The 15,300-nt window shown below is 32.7% G+C and overlaps 1 long non-coding RNA gene across 1 annotated transcript; it reads right to left on the bottom strand.

Moving 5' to 3' along the window:
- Positions 1–10,737: 10,737 nt before the first annotated feature.
- On the bottom strand, positions 10,738–14,811 carry LOC126698244 (uncharacterized). The gene is made up of 3 exons (XR_007646417.1): positions 14,548–14,811; positions 11,411–11,460; positions 10,738–11,326 (listed from the first exon to the last, which is right to left on the bottom strand). It is a non-coding gene; the product is annotated as an uncharacterized LOC126698244 (long non-coding RNA).
- Positions 14,812–15,300: the final 489 nt, after the last annotated feature.

The following is a 15,300-nucleotide window of genomic DNA, read 5'->3' on the forward strand; positions in this document are numbered from 1 at the left end:
GTTTTTGTGTTTTTTTAAATATGTAACAATATGAATAATGGACAAACTTCATGAAAGAAAAATGAATGATTCGTATAAATCACCTAATGGTAAATGCCTTGAATAATTCAAATTTGTAAAAAAGTTTGAATTAGTTGAATGTAGAAATTCGGGAAAAATCGATGGAGAACCAATGAACGTACCAAATCGTGAAGGTGTACATAAGATGTACAAATAGTCTAGACTTGTTGAGAAATTTGACTTCGTTGAAAGTACAAAATAATGAAAATTCAATGGAAAAGTATGTACGTTAAATGTATAGATCGTATGAATTTGTTTAAAAATTTGAATTCGTTGAATGTACAAAACTGTGAAAACTCAAGGAAAAATAGTGTACATTAAATGTACAGATAGTACAAATATGTTGAAAAATTCGAATTCGTTGAGTGTAAAATCATGAAAATTCAAATGAAAATTGAAGAACATACCAAATTGAGTAAACTCAATGGAAAATTAATTACATTAGATGTACAGATCGTCCAAATTTGTTTCCAAATTTGAAGTCGTCAAATGTACAAAATTGTGAAAATTCAATTTAAAACTGTGTACTAATGTACTAATCATCCTAATTTGATGAAAATTTCAAAATTTTTGAATGAACAAAATCGTGTAAACTCAATGGAAAATCAAAGAACGTACCAAATTGTTGAGCAGCACATGCAGCACTGCGAACATTAGTGTAACAATGGTGGAAAGCTCACCCCTAAAATTGATGCACAAACTTTCCAGGGATGCTCTGCATCCTTGAAAATGGTGCATTACAAAGGGTTGCATATCTGTTTATTCACATGAGTGTGAATGGGTACTTCTGGTCAGGGCTCAACAAGTAATGTACAATAAATCTAATTTGGGTGATACGTGTTATGTGTGTAACATTTCAAATTACACAAACAGAATATTAGAAACATCTACATATCTAACTAGAGGCATTTCAATTCCTAAGGTGTTTCCTAAATTATAAAGCAAAGGACATTGTCCAATCAAAGCACAAAAATCATATGTAATAACAAAGAACAACAGGGGAAAAATGAGTAAGTGATTTCATATAAATTTAGCCAAAACTAATGAACAGTTAATCTTTAGATTTGCAAAAGTTGAATGTACATAATCATCAGTTGTCAGACATTAACAACAACATTTTGTATTGCACAGAATGTGTAGACATTAACAACGTCTAATGTTTGTATATAGAAATTTTTGGAAATCATCATTACTTGAATCTGAGAAGTCTAAAATATCTTTTTCATCATCTAACACAGTAACTTCATTAATAGACTTGATGGCTCGCTCTTGCGTCTTCCCCTTTAAATGCTTCCTAGCTTTTTGGATTGCATAAAAACGGTCTAATCGTCTTTGCATTTGATTGTTCTCTTGTTCAAGACGAGCAAGTATGTTGGCAAGTTCATCTCTAGGTAACTCGGCTGAGCGTGCCTTAGGAACTCGTAACCCATGCCATCAACAATACACCTCCAACTCACACCTCTTCTCGTATAGGGTCGACCATGGTGGTTCTGTTATAGTGAATTTTATTGCAGTGGTATCTGTACTTAGTTTTGTAGGTTTGCCGACCATGATGTGCCCGACGCTTCCAAGACTCTCGTACGTGTATATTGGCATATTAAGGAAATCTCTCTTCTTTCCAACCCATTTCCCTCCATAGTGGTCTATGTATGTCTATAGTTTTTGATCTGCTAGAACTTGTGATAATCCATTTGTTGAAGTAGATCCAAACTTGTTTCACATTGTACGATTTGATGTTGAGGTGTTGTGACTCATAGCTTAGTCAATCTACGAAGTTAGTGGGGTAGAAATAAGATCATTATTGTGGTGCATTTATAACCTCATTTCATGTTCCAAGCATTATAATTTCAGTTATTAGGGCTTGTCATGTCAATACAGGCTGGAAAAACAGTACATGAATAGGATTTTAAGTGTTCCCAATGTCACAGTGAGATTTGAAGATGTGGGTTGTAGTTGCAGTGTTCTTGAACAAAGCATCATATTTAATTGACACAGTGCTATGTCCCTGGCACCAGGGTACGATTATTCATATATTTAAGTATTCTCATGAATGTGGATGATATGGCTGGACAGTGTGTGAAATCATGCCGAGCTGTTGAGCAGTATGTGTGAAACAGTAGCGTCTGTTGGCGCATGTGGTTCGTATGACTACAGTTGGTGCTACAGCAGCGAGCTGGTGATGTGCCTTCAAAAAACTACTCATGCCACAGTTGGTGCTACATCATGTTTACTGTATATTTAAATCTACTTACTGCATTCATAAAATCTGTTTTTGCATTAATTAAAACTGTTCACTGTTTTCTCGTAAAACTGTTCACTGTTTTCTAATACCAATGACTACCTAGGAGAGAGCATAGCAGTAATATGGAACCATAAACAATGATAAAATAGATAATAAAGAAGTAAATAGCAAAATAGATATATTCAAAATAAGGTTAAAATGAAGTATGGAATATGAAAACAAAAACTAGTAAAATCTTACTTGAATAAAAAATTCAGTCTTTGATAAACTTGAAAACAAACTGCTGTCTTTGATACAAGCTTGAAAATAAAATTGTCTGAAGAGAAAGGTTACAAGATTACAAGATGGGGAGAGAGTACAAAAGTCTTTCTGAGGGAGAGGGAAGGCTATTACAAAAGGCTTTCTAAAACTTGGAACTTAAAAGCTTAGATTCTTAGAAACTTAGAAACTTGTCTTCTGTCTTCGTAGTCCGTCTCTTTTATAGGTGAAATGAACCATGGTAAAGTAACCAAAGTAGGTAAATTTAAATCAAGTTAATTTGTCGGTGGTATGGAAATTAGTATTGATGAGTATAGTCTGTTTGCGTCCATCTGGGAATCTTTCAGATCTCGGGAATCTATCAGATCTCTTTTCACGCATGCTAGTAAACAGTAGTAAATTTTGAACATCTGTCTGTATCTGTCTGGACTGTTTTTATCTGTCTGGACTATCTTGATTTGTCTGGAAGCTATTCACGCGTGCTGGTGAATAATGATCTGTCGCTAGTGAAATAGTGATTTGTCGTTGGTGAATAGTGATTTGTCGCCGGTGAATAGTTATCTATTGCTAGTGAATAGTGATCTATCTGTCTGTCTTTCAATCTGTATCATTCTAGGATCCTTAACAATCTTTCTTTTCCTAAATAGCCTCCTTGTTGAAGGTATTAGACCATATACGGCTATCCTGTTTGTGTAACTATATAAGTAGAAGCCTCTGTCTAATTCTTTCTGTATCTCATAAATCTTATTACTCATGAAATTAGACCATTCTTGAGCCAAAGCATCCAGCTCATCAAGTGATAAATAAGTATCTACTGTATACCAGTTATATTCAAGGATACAATCCCAATCATGAATAAGAACCAAAATGTGTGTTGGCCGAGCTTCCATATAATAACTACTATCCCAAGCTGGAAGAGTACTCCAAATAGTGATCTTCATATAATTAAGTCCTCCAATCTAGGTGGCTACTTCTTGGATGACTTTGGGAAATAAACTAATCTGAATTCTAGCTTGTCATGCAAACTTTATTGTGAAATTTTTGAAAAAATATTGTGTCCACAACTTGCATTAAGAGAGGTAATTAAAACATATATATATATATATATATATTTTCTTTTTTGGTAATTTACAACTCAAACCGCTACTTTTATAAGTATTAGCCAAACACTCAACTTTGTCAAAAAGCATTTTTTGATAGTTTTTACCAAACATACTACTTAAAAAAAAAAAATCAATTTCATATTGCACTTTTTAAAACTTCCACTTTTTCCAAAAGAACTGTTTGAAAAAGCTGAACCAAACTCATCTTAGTAGAACTAATAGATTATGGTTTTTTAGTCCTTTGAACCCACTCTCTTTTTTTTTTTTTTTTTTTTTTTTTTTTAGGAATTACACTTTACCCACCTATGATTTGTTTCAAATTTAACTTACCCACCCGTGGTTTCATTTTTGACACTTAACCCACTTGTGTTTCACTCCGTTATTATTTTGTAACCCACCTCCCTATCAAAATTTTAAAACTTATATACATTCACCAATAGTCTTGCCATAGAATCTCTCTTGCACCCCACATTTTTGTTTATTGTTTTTTTTTTTTAGTTGCAACTTATGCATATGCAAGTAACAATAATATTCAAGTATTATAAAAGATTTAATTGCTTGAGTTAAAATAATCTCCTTAATTAATAAATAAGGAGTTATAAAAAAAAATTAGAAATGTTTTTATTGATAATCTTAATTATAGATATTATATATAAGGACAAATATAAAAAATTTATGCATGTTATATTATAATAATCATTCATTTAGTTAGAAAATAATTCTAAAATTATGTAATAATAACTTATTTAGTTATAATTTCTCAAAAATATAATGTTTGTACAATGCAGTTGTGCAATACTAATGATTAGGTACCCAGGCCATGAGTATGAAAGAAGTGGCTGCACAATTTGCAAGCTGGCCAGCTTTAAAAGACTACAATGGGAGGTGTATGCATCCCTATAAAAAGTAGATTTGTTACTTGCAAAGCTTGAAGGTAGGCAAATAGATGGACACAATCATTCAACAACTTGATGCTCTAGAAAGGTAGACTGTATGGCTAAAAGTAGATTTTATCAATGCAGAAAAACAAATTCGATTATTGTGAAATTTAAACATGAAAAAGCATTCAGATTTGACTTTTAAATTTAGAAAACACAATTTCACTAGGTGTTTTATGAGAAAACGGTGAACTATTTTTTAGATAGTGAACAAAAAATAATTTATGCAGAAAAGAGAGTGAACATTTTTTTAATTAATGCTGAACAGAAAATTATTTTATGCAAAATCGTAGAAGTAGTTTATGCAGAAAACAGTGAATAGTTTTTATGAGAAAACAATGAATAGTTTTAATTAATGTAGAAAACAAATTTTATGAATGCAGTAAGCAGATTCGAATATATAGTAAACATTATGTGCAGAGAGCAAATTTTATTAATGTAGAAACAGATTTTATCAATGCAGAAAAATATATTCGATTATTGTGAAATTGAAACATGAAAAAGCATTCAGATTTGGCGTTTAAATTTAGAAAACACGATTTCACTAGGTGTTTTATGAGAAAACAGCGAACAATTTTTTAAATAGTGAACAAAAAATAATTTACGCAGAAAAGAGAGTGAACAATTTTTTAAATAATGCTGAACAGAAAATAATTTTATGCAGAATGCTAGAAATAGTTTATGCAAAAAATAATGAACAGTTTTTATGAGAAAACAATGAGCAGTTTTAATTAATGCAGAAAATAGATTTTATGAATGCAGTAAGCAGATTCGAATATACAGTAAACATGATGTGCAGAGAGCAAATTTTATTAATGTAGAAACAGATTTTATCAATGCAGAAAAACAAATTTGATTATTGTGAAACTTAAACATGAAAAAGCATACAGATTTGGCTTTTAAATTTAGAGAACATGAGAAGACAGTGAACAATTTTTTAAATAGTGAACAAAAAATAATTTATGCAAAAAAGAGAGTGAACAATTTTTTAAATAATGCTAAACAGAAAATAATTTTACGCAAAATCCTAGAAATAGTTGGAATTGTCACATATGATGTTGGAATTGCATAATATGATAATGGAATCGTCAAATGTGAGAAAAAAGTAAAGGAACAACCAAATGTGAGAAAAGAACTGTCACATGTGATGTTGGAACTGCACAATGTGAAGATGGAACCGTCAAGTGTGAGAAAAAAGTAAGGGAATCATCCAATGTGACAAAAAAACTGTTATATATGATGTTGAAACCGCACAATGTGAGGATGGAATTGTCAAATGTTAGAAAAAAAAAAGTAAGGAAACCACCAAATGTGAGAAAAAAAACTGTCATAAGTGATGTTAGAACTACACAATGTGAGAATGAAACCGTCAAATGTGAGAAAAAAAGAGTAAGGGAACCACTAAATGTGAAAAAAAAAACTGTCACATGTGATGTTGAAACTGCATAATGTGAGGATGGAACCGTCAAATGTGAGAAAATAGTAAGGGAACCACCAAATGTGAGAAAAGAACTGTCACATGTGATGTTGGAACTGTACAATGTGAGGATGGAACTGTCAAATGTGAGAAAAAAGTAAGGGAACCACCCATTGTGACAATGGAACCGTCAAATGTTAGAAAAAAAAAGTAAGGGAACCACCAAATGTGAGAAAAAAACTGTCACATGTGATATTTGAACTACACAATATGAGCATAGAACCGTCAAATGTGAGAAAAAAGTAAGGGAACCACCAAATGTGAGAAAAGAATTGTCACATGTGATATTGGAATTGCACAATGTGAAGATAAAACCGTCAAATATGAGGAAAAAAGTAAGGAAACCACCAAATGTGAGAAAAGAACTATCAAATGTGATATTGGAATTGCATAATGTGAGGTTGGAACCATCAAATGTGAGAAAAAAGTAACTTGATGCAGTAGGTTACATACTAGTGGGTATCGTACCCCCCTTTTTTTGGGGGGGTACCATAGAATTACTTTGGCTTAAATATACTACTCTTAGACCTAGTTGGCATAGCATGAATGTTAGTGGCTGAAGGAATCTGAGAAAGAATAGAAGGGAAGGATTTGGTGTAGGGGAGTGTTGTGGCTAAGTTTGAGGTATTGGAGTAAGGATTGATTAAGTAGTAGAAGGAGAAGTTGAAATGAGCTGTGGATTAGAAGTAAAAAGTGAAGAGGGAGAAGAACTTTAGACTGAAGGTAAAGGGAAAGAATAAAGGTATTGGAGTAAGGATTGATTGAGTAGTACGGCTTAATGTGACGATGGTTCCCTTATTTTTTTACTCACATTTGACAATTCCATCATCATATTGGGCAATATCAACAACACTTGTGATTGTACTTTTGTCACATTCAATAGTTCCCTTATTTTTTTCTCACACTAAATGGGTCCTTTATCACATTAAGTAATATCAACATCACACATGACAGTACTTTTGCCACGTTCGGTTGTACTCGTATTTCTTTTTTTTGATATTTGATGGTACAATCTTCAAATTGTGCAGTACCAAAATCACATGTGACTGTACTTTTGTCATGTTTGGTAGTTCAATTTTTCTTTTCTCGAAAATGATGGTTCTATTATTACATTAGACAGTACCAACATCACATTTGATCGAACTTTTCTCACATTTGGTTGTATTTTATTTTTTTCCTTAACATTTGACGGTGCCGTACTCACATTGTGCAGTACTAAAATAACCACGAAACCTTAAATATGACCAAAATACCCTTAGAAAAGAAAATGACCGTAATGGGCCATATACGTAGAGAATATCTATAAATACCCTTAGAAACTTGATAAATACCGAGATACCCTTAGTTAGGGGTGTGCATAGGTTGAGTTGAGAAGTTTTTTCAACCCAACCAATCCCATCATGGTGGGTTAAAAAAAATCCAACCCAACCCAACTCAACCCATCATAAGGGTTCAACCCAACCCAACCCACGTGGATCCGGTTGGGTCGGTTTGACCCATGGGTTGGACAATTTTTTTTTCATTATTATTAAATTGAGCATTAGAACAACACCACTACAAATAAGAGCAAATTTATAACCAAATAACCATGAGCATAACACAAAACAAACACAAACTATATAAGAGAAACTTAAGGTTTGGGTTTTTTATTTTGGAAGAGGGGCAAAAAAATAAATATCAAAATTATATAATATATATCTTTTAAATTTAAAATATATTAAATATAGGTGAGCCGGGTTGAGTGAAGCGAGTTTGTAAATCTTATGACCCAAACCTAACCTAACTCATTGTTAAAAAATAATAAAAATAAATAAAATCATGACCCAATCCAACCCACCATCTCCTAAAAATTGACCCAACTCAGTGGGTTGGGTTGTGTCAAGTCGGTTTTAGCGGGTTCACTACACATCCCTATCCTTAATACCTAAAAAATGACCGAAACAACCTCAAAAACCTTAGAAAGGACCGAAATTCCCTCAAAACCTAAAAAATGACCACCCCCCCCCCCCCCCCCAATTCCCTCTAAATTTTTTTTTTTTTGAAAAAAAAACCATTAGAACCTATAAAATGACCAAAGTACCATTAGAACAAAGAAAATGACTGTAATGCCCTTGAAAGCTAAGAATGACTAAAATAGTCCTGAAAAGCTAATTGCATCAATCGTGCCATACACAGGTTGAGCCAATTGCATCAACCATGCCATACATGATTGCAAGGTTTCATCTTAATATATCACTCATAATATTTGAGCTTATACTTGTCTTGTGCCTTGTCTTATGTGCCACTTGGTGAACAATCCTTACAGTAGTAACCATGAGCGTGACTGTCCAGGGACTGGATCATTCTATGGGAATATGGACCCTCGGGGGGAATGTGGCGTGTTGGCGGAGACTATGTTTTATGTCCCTGCTGAGAACAGAGCCAAATTCTAGTACAGGAATATCATTTCAAACTTGTTGTGCTTTCCATTCACCTATATGTCTGTGTTTTTATATGAAAAAGTAGATTGCTAAGTGATTGACATTCACCTATAGTTGTGTATTTATATGTTTTATTAATATTGAACTAGTACAATCTCCCCATCTGTGGCCTACAATAGGACTTAATTTATAGATGTGTAAGAAACTGGTGTAAACAATATTATTTTCATTTTCCTGGTACTCTACTGATTATGGCATGTTCCACTTCTGCATAGCTGACACTCAACATGACTGGAGGGAAGGAACCGAGCAATACAAGTTCATTAAGCATTGCTTGGCATCACTCAATAGGCAAAAGCAACCATGGCTAATTTTTCTTGCACATCGAGTACTTGGTTATTCATCTGGAATTAGCTATGCAGTTGAAGGATCATTCGAGGAAACAATGGGGAGGGAGAGCCTGCAAAACTATCAAAATTGGTGATTTTCTTGGAACTGAAGAAGAAGTACTTGTGGTGAGGACTTTTGCTTCAGAATACAGCAGTCTTAGAAAGGATGGTTATATCTTGGTTTAAATAATCTCAGGGCAAGGTCAAAAGAAAAAGGTAGTTAATGATCATTTACTAACACTTCCGAAAGGGTCACTGAATGATCACTGGGTATCAGTGACTTCTGGAAGTGAGGACTATTGTCTTAAACAAATGCGTAGAAATCAGTATGAAGAAAGTCTATTCAGATGTGAAGATGATAGGTAAAAGACTTGATAGAAGCCTTCATCAGATGTGAATTTTCTTGCTAATGTTAATATTTAATTTAATAAGGTTTTTTGTGTGTTTCTTTATATCTTCATTTGACTTTTATGGCGCTTACATGTTTTTCTAGTTGATTAGGAGTTTAAAGATAGGTTTTGAGATCTAATGTAGTTCTTTTATGGCGCTTACTGATTATTCCATTTTCTTTTTAATACATTATCAGCTATTGGCAATTATGAGATTGTTTTTTACCTCTCTAGAGTGGAGCCTGATAATTCTTTTTTTTTTTTTTTTTTTGTTCCAACTTTGGCATATAACAATTTACAGCTAGAATACAAACACAAACAAAGATTGTTCATGAAAAGAACTTCCTGGACACAAACATAAGTCCAAACTTCATTATGATTGGTACGTAAGAACCTTTAGACAACGGTAGCTTTGACATGGAGAAGCTTCATTGTTTCTTTAGGACATAACTCTTGCATATAATATTCAAGCTTTACAACTGAGGCTTTATATATATGCTTATATTGCAGTATAAATATTAAGTATAATAATTCCTCTAGTGTTATATACAAAATGGATTGAATTTAATAATGTGACTATATTCGCTTAATAATGTGATTATACAAAGTTTCACCATTGATTGAGTAATACAGTTTTACTGTCTTGAGTAACACAATTTCAAGGGAACAAATGAAATGCGACCACTATCATACATTGCAGAGTACAAGGTATTAACCATGCTATGGACCGAACTCAGTAAACCAACCAACTCCAAGGAATCACAGTGTTGGTAAAAGCGCAAAGCGCCAAAGCTCCAACGCTTGTAGTCTCTAAAGCTAGGTGTATTTAAAGAAGCACACTTTAGGCATGCTTTTTTTGTACTTCTTTATTTTTCAAAAAAATAAACCAAAACTTAATTGTAGCCGTAGTATCTTAACACCATTGATATAAATCATTAATTTGGTATATAAAATTCAATGCTAAGGTGTGCTACTATATAAGACCAATTTGGGACCACAATCACTCCATTCCACCATTCATCTTATATTAGCTAATTCTTATAGATTTATACTTATTAAGTGATTAAATTATTAACTAAGATATGTAATTAGTCATTGCTCATTATAGTTACCTAAGATTTAAGAAAGGATATTGACAAAAGTACTCATTTAGCTTATCCAAAAAACAAAAATGACTTAACTTGCATTATTTGTGGTAAAATTGCAAAATGATGGGCTTCTATAACTTTCATATGAATTAAAAAATTTATTTTATATCCATTTACATGATTATTTGATCTCTTAATTGTTGTATTTTCCATTAATAATTATTTTCAAATTCATCAAACTATTTTTTTTTTTAAACGTGTGCTTCACATCAATCTAGTGCACACTTGTACCGTGCCTAGGCTCCAATAGGTGTTTTCACTTAATTGTGCCCTGCACTTTACCAACACGAAGGAGTTAATAATAGATTTCAAGTTGTAAGAGTTCAAGCCATCGAATTTTACTTAAATATCAATTACATTTTTGCATTCACCCAAAAACAATATCGAGCATAAAAAATTACAACGTGTCTATCAATACAATAAACAAACAAATAGAAGGGAGCACATGTTAGCTTGTCTAAGTAGATTGCCCTATGTTACCACAGTTAATATCTTCAACTCATCGTGTCTCGATCCCAACATAAAACAAGGCTATTACTAAAATGTCTGCAATTCATCCATTTCATAACATATTAGACCAAAATCTTGACCGGCCCATCATGTTTAACTTCTCTCTCAATTCATCTCTAAAATCTTGAGCACAAATGCAAGTAGGTTTTATACTTGTATATATAGAACCAAAGTTGCATTTATAATTCAACATCCATACGTAGTAGAAGAAGTTAAGTCATCTAGTGGGTCCAAAAGAGTACATGTGAACAAAACGTGCCAGTTGCCTATGCAGCATCATTTGTAGCATTCTTCGTCCATAGAAATATTTTTTCCTACCTAGCTCTGACATTGACAACTGCTCCACAAATTACATCTCCATGATCAAATTGTTATCCAATCATAGCTAGCAACTAATTCCAGCACATTCAGAAAATTAGATACCACATAAAAGTGTTAATTCAAAGTTTAAATCACTAGGGTGGTCTAAAACATACTGTATATAGCCAACAGGTATCAGATTTCCCACCAAGATCCAAACACTAATCTGCAGAAAATACAACCAAATCACTTACACTTATTACTCAAGACACAATCTTTAATAAAATATACCTGAAATTCCAAGACTCACTAATATAAGGACCAGTACCAAGAAAGTGAGCATAACTGGGAAATTAATATGGGGAACATGAAGAGAAAAGGTCTAATTAATAGCAATACTGTATTCGAAATTTTACTTGGGGACCTAAACAGTTGGAAGAATACTCATTTGTTCACTTTTGTTTGATAGCTATTGTCATTCAGCATTCTTTCTTTCTTTTTTTCCTTTTTTAAGTCATAAGCATTTTATTAGAAAGAAAATAGAGAAACCCTCTAATTTCTAAAGATTTTTTTGGTAGAAATTACACACACATCTAGAAGGGAAGTGGCAATAATCTAAAGAATTGCAAGCTAAAATGTAAACAAGTTTCCATGTAAATAATTTTCCAAGTCTACAAAAGAGAAGGGACTGTAACTTTGCCAATACCAGTAGTCCACTCATAAAAAGACAACAATCATAAATACTTTAGTTGAAGAGTAAACATTAAACAACTCAAAGCAATTAAATATGTGATTATTTAGCATTCAATTTAAATTCTTTTAACAACTAATGAGTTTCTGTAATTGAGACTGAAAGGTGCTGGACTCACGTAATGTCGTAGTTTTCATATATGATATATCTAATAAGAGAGGATACTAACAATATGCCAACCATATAGAAAAAATAATTTCAAAAAGGTATACAATAGAAGTTTGAACACTTTCATTTCATTTTTTTATTATTATAAAAAATCAAAATCCTCATTGCAAGTAAGAATTCAATGAAATTTTTATATTCTCTACCAAAAAAATATTTCTCTCTTTCTTCCTCCTCCCAACTATCTCTCCAACAAAAGATAGACAAAAAACCTGGTTGCCCCTCCCCCTCAATAGGTAAAGCTAAATTGTAAGGGAGAAGTATCTTTGGATATTTGAAAAGGAAAAAAAAAAAAGAAATATATAAGGCTTAGAAAAATATATGAATCCAAGAAGTTTAAGTTGCAAATAACATAGATGCCAATGAGCTTTAGCTCCAACTCAAATTTAACAACTCAACAAAGGAAAAAAAAATTATAGAATAAAAAAAATGTGAAGGACTGAACTGTTGACATAGAAGTAATATTCAGAATTGTTTGACAAACTCCATAAATTAGCAAAGCAACTATCAACTAAGGCTTCCTAAGTCATATTCAGTTGCCATGGGAGTAAACCCAAGCAACAAAACCAACAAACTAACTAAAAACTGTAGATCGAAAAAAAATTGTGATGAAAATATAAAATATATATATATATATATATATATAGAATATCTAATTTGCAGTTGTTACAAAACATTGCAATGACTAGCATTTGGAAGTGCCACAGAAAAATCATTTTTTGAAAGAAATGAACAAGATAAAAATAAAAGATAACATCATTGCTAACATAGAGAAGACAATCAAAAGGTTGGAAGAGGAGAACAATGCAGCAAAAAGATCTATAATTCCAAATACATATATATCAGCCCACTCATATATATAACATTATGTTATGCTTCCCTAACTATCTGTCAGCCCACTCATCCATCAAGATATTGAAATATAATAGGCTCATCAGTGAATCAACTTACTCTAATTCCCAATATTGGCAAACTTGACCAAACATGAGATTCCTAGAATGGATCGCCTATCTTTTGTGTACTCCAAGAATTAACAGAAGCATATTACTACAACTATGAGTGCTCCCCACTATATCTGTCATCCGCTCACCTAGGAAACCCCATTTTCAAACCAATAATATGCCTCCAAAGATCTTTCCTCCCCAAATACTACGATCATTTGCCAGAGAAGCTTGGTTATAGGTACTTAGCTTCCTTATTCTAAACACTTCAACTTAGAAGGACAACAAGCAAGTTCCCAATCCACCAACTGAAATTTGAACTTCTCATCTATAGCACCACGTAAGTCCACTGTAATTTTTCTAGCTATTTATCCACATGCAAAGGATTTGTAAAAAAACCAAAGAAAGGAAAAAAATAGATAAATTGGATGTCTGACAGGGGCATGACTTTCTATCTCTTTTTCTTCCTTCCATGTAAAGAACTGACTACAATCAGTCACTAAATTTCAATTTAGCTATTTTTGAGTAGCTACAGTACCAATTGACAATATTTTGAAAATTCAAGCTACAGTACCATGTTAAAAAATGCCATGGATAGAAAGAACTTAGCTGAGAAAGGACTTACGGGGACATAATGCTATAACAATCTCTTAACCTTTTTATTTTAATTTAATTAAAATAGCAGTATTTGTATTAAGGAACAAGACTAGTAGTTCTTGTTGTGCAAATGTTTGAAGAAGTTAGCGCCTTCCCCTAGCCAGACATGAAACTCATTTACTCTACCAGCCCAGTCTACCAACTGAGTTGCCACTCTATTACATTTTGTTACAAGCATAGTTGACAGACCCTCCCATTACAGCAAATTTTATTTTTTATTATTATGCTTTTTTATATTATTTATTTAGTGGTGGTGGTGGTCCTGGTGGGGGAGAATTATGGTAAAGCAATCATGGGTATTGAAATTTTGTTTCTCACACACACACATGCAAAGCTAATAAACTCAACGTAGTTACAATCCTTATCCCCATGACCAATGCACCCGCAATAATAACAAAATAATGGCAATCTCTCATATTTCATTCTCACCCATACTAATGGTAAATCTTTGATACATACTAACTCAACACACTAGCGTTAATGGCTTTATCAGATCTAATAAGACTCGAATGTGTAGGCATTTGCCTTACCCAATACTATCTTTTTCTATATCAACCTTGATTTGCGTCTCTAAGGAGGAAATTCAAAATCAACTTTCGAAACAAAGTTAACAAACAACACCCAAATCTCCTATCAAAATAATAAAAATAAAAACCCAAATCAATTAATAGCATTAGGGATTACTAACAATGAATAAAACTAAAGACAAATCATGCATTGATAGTCAAAGAAACTTTAATAATCTGTATATTAGTAGTAAAATCGACTTTGTTTGAGAGAGAGAAAGAGAAAGACAAACCTATTTCAAATATCATCACCAGGCAAAGAACGGCCGATACTGTTTCTTCTTTGGGTTTTGTTTAGTTGCCCTGGGTTCTTGTGGTTGATTAGTAAGAGAAGAAGCTAATACAGAAGAAGCCGAATTCTAGGTTCTTTAGATAAACCGAATCGGAAGCGTGATATAGAGTCCGAAGCATGATAAAGAGAAAGAAGCGTGACATAGAGAATTTTGTTTTTGAGAAGGAGAAGCGCATAGTGAATACTGGGTTCTTTTTGTTTATTTACTTATAATAAAACTTGTTTGACTGGTAACCAATATTCACTCTAAATTACTCCAAATTAAATGAACGGTCTGGATCAATTTTTTATTCAATTAATTGTTTAGATTTAGGTGGATACCATACCATTAAAAAACGAGGGGAGTATGGTAGCATGACCCATTTAAGCCAAAGCAATGCCTTATATCTCACATTGATTACACTTTAATGGAACTACTTTCATTTAAGATTTCCTTTTCAGTATCCACAGTGGTGCCAAGCCATGTCAGATGATTACTCAGCTGTACAAAGACAACATACATGAACTCTTGTACTTTCACTAGTCAATAGAAAATATTGTGGTATAAAAATGGGTCTATAAGCTTAAACATAATAGTGATGGTAATAGTGATGGATCCATAGCTAGGTACAAAGCCAGTTTGATAGCGAAGGGATTCTATGAACAAGAAGGCATAGACTTTGAAGACAATCAATCCAATTGTTAAACCCCCAAC

Source organism: Quercus robur, chromosome 9 (assembly GCF_932294415.1).
Source record: "Quercus robur chromosome 9, dhQueRobu3.1, whole genome shotgun sequence".
In the NCBI taxonomy this organism is placed as follows: domain Eukaryota; kingdom Viridiplantae; phylum Streptophyta; class Magnoliopsida; order Fagales; family Fagaceae; genus Quercus; species Quercus robur.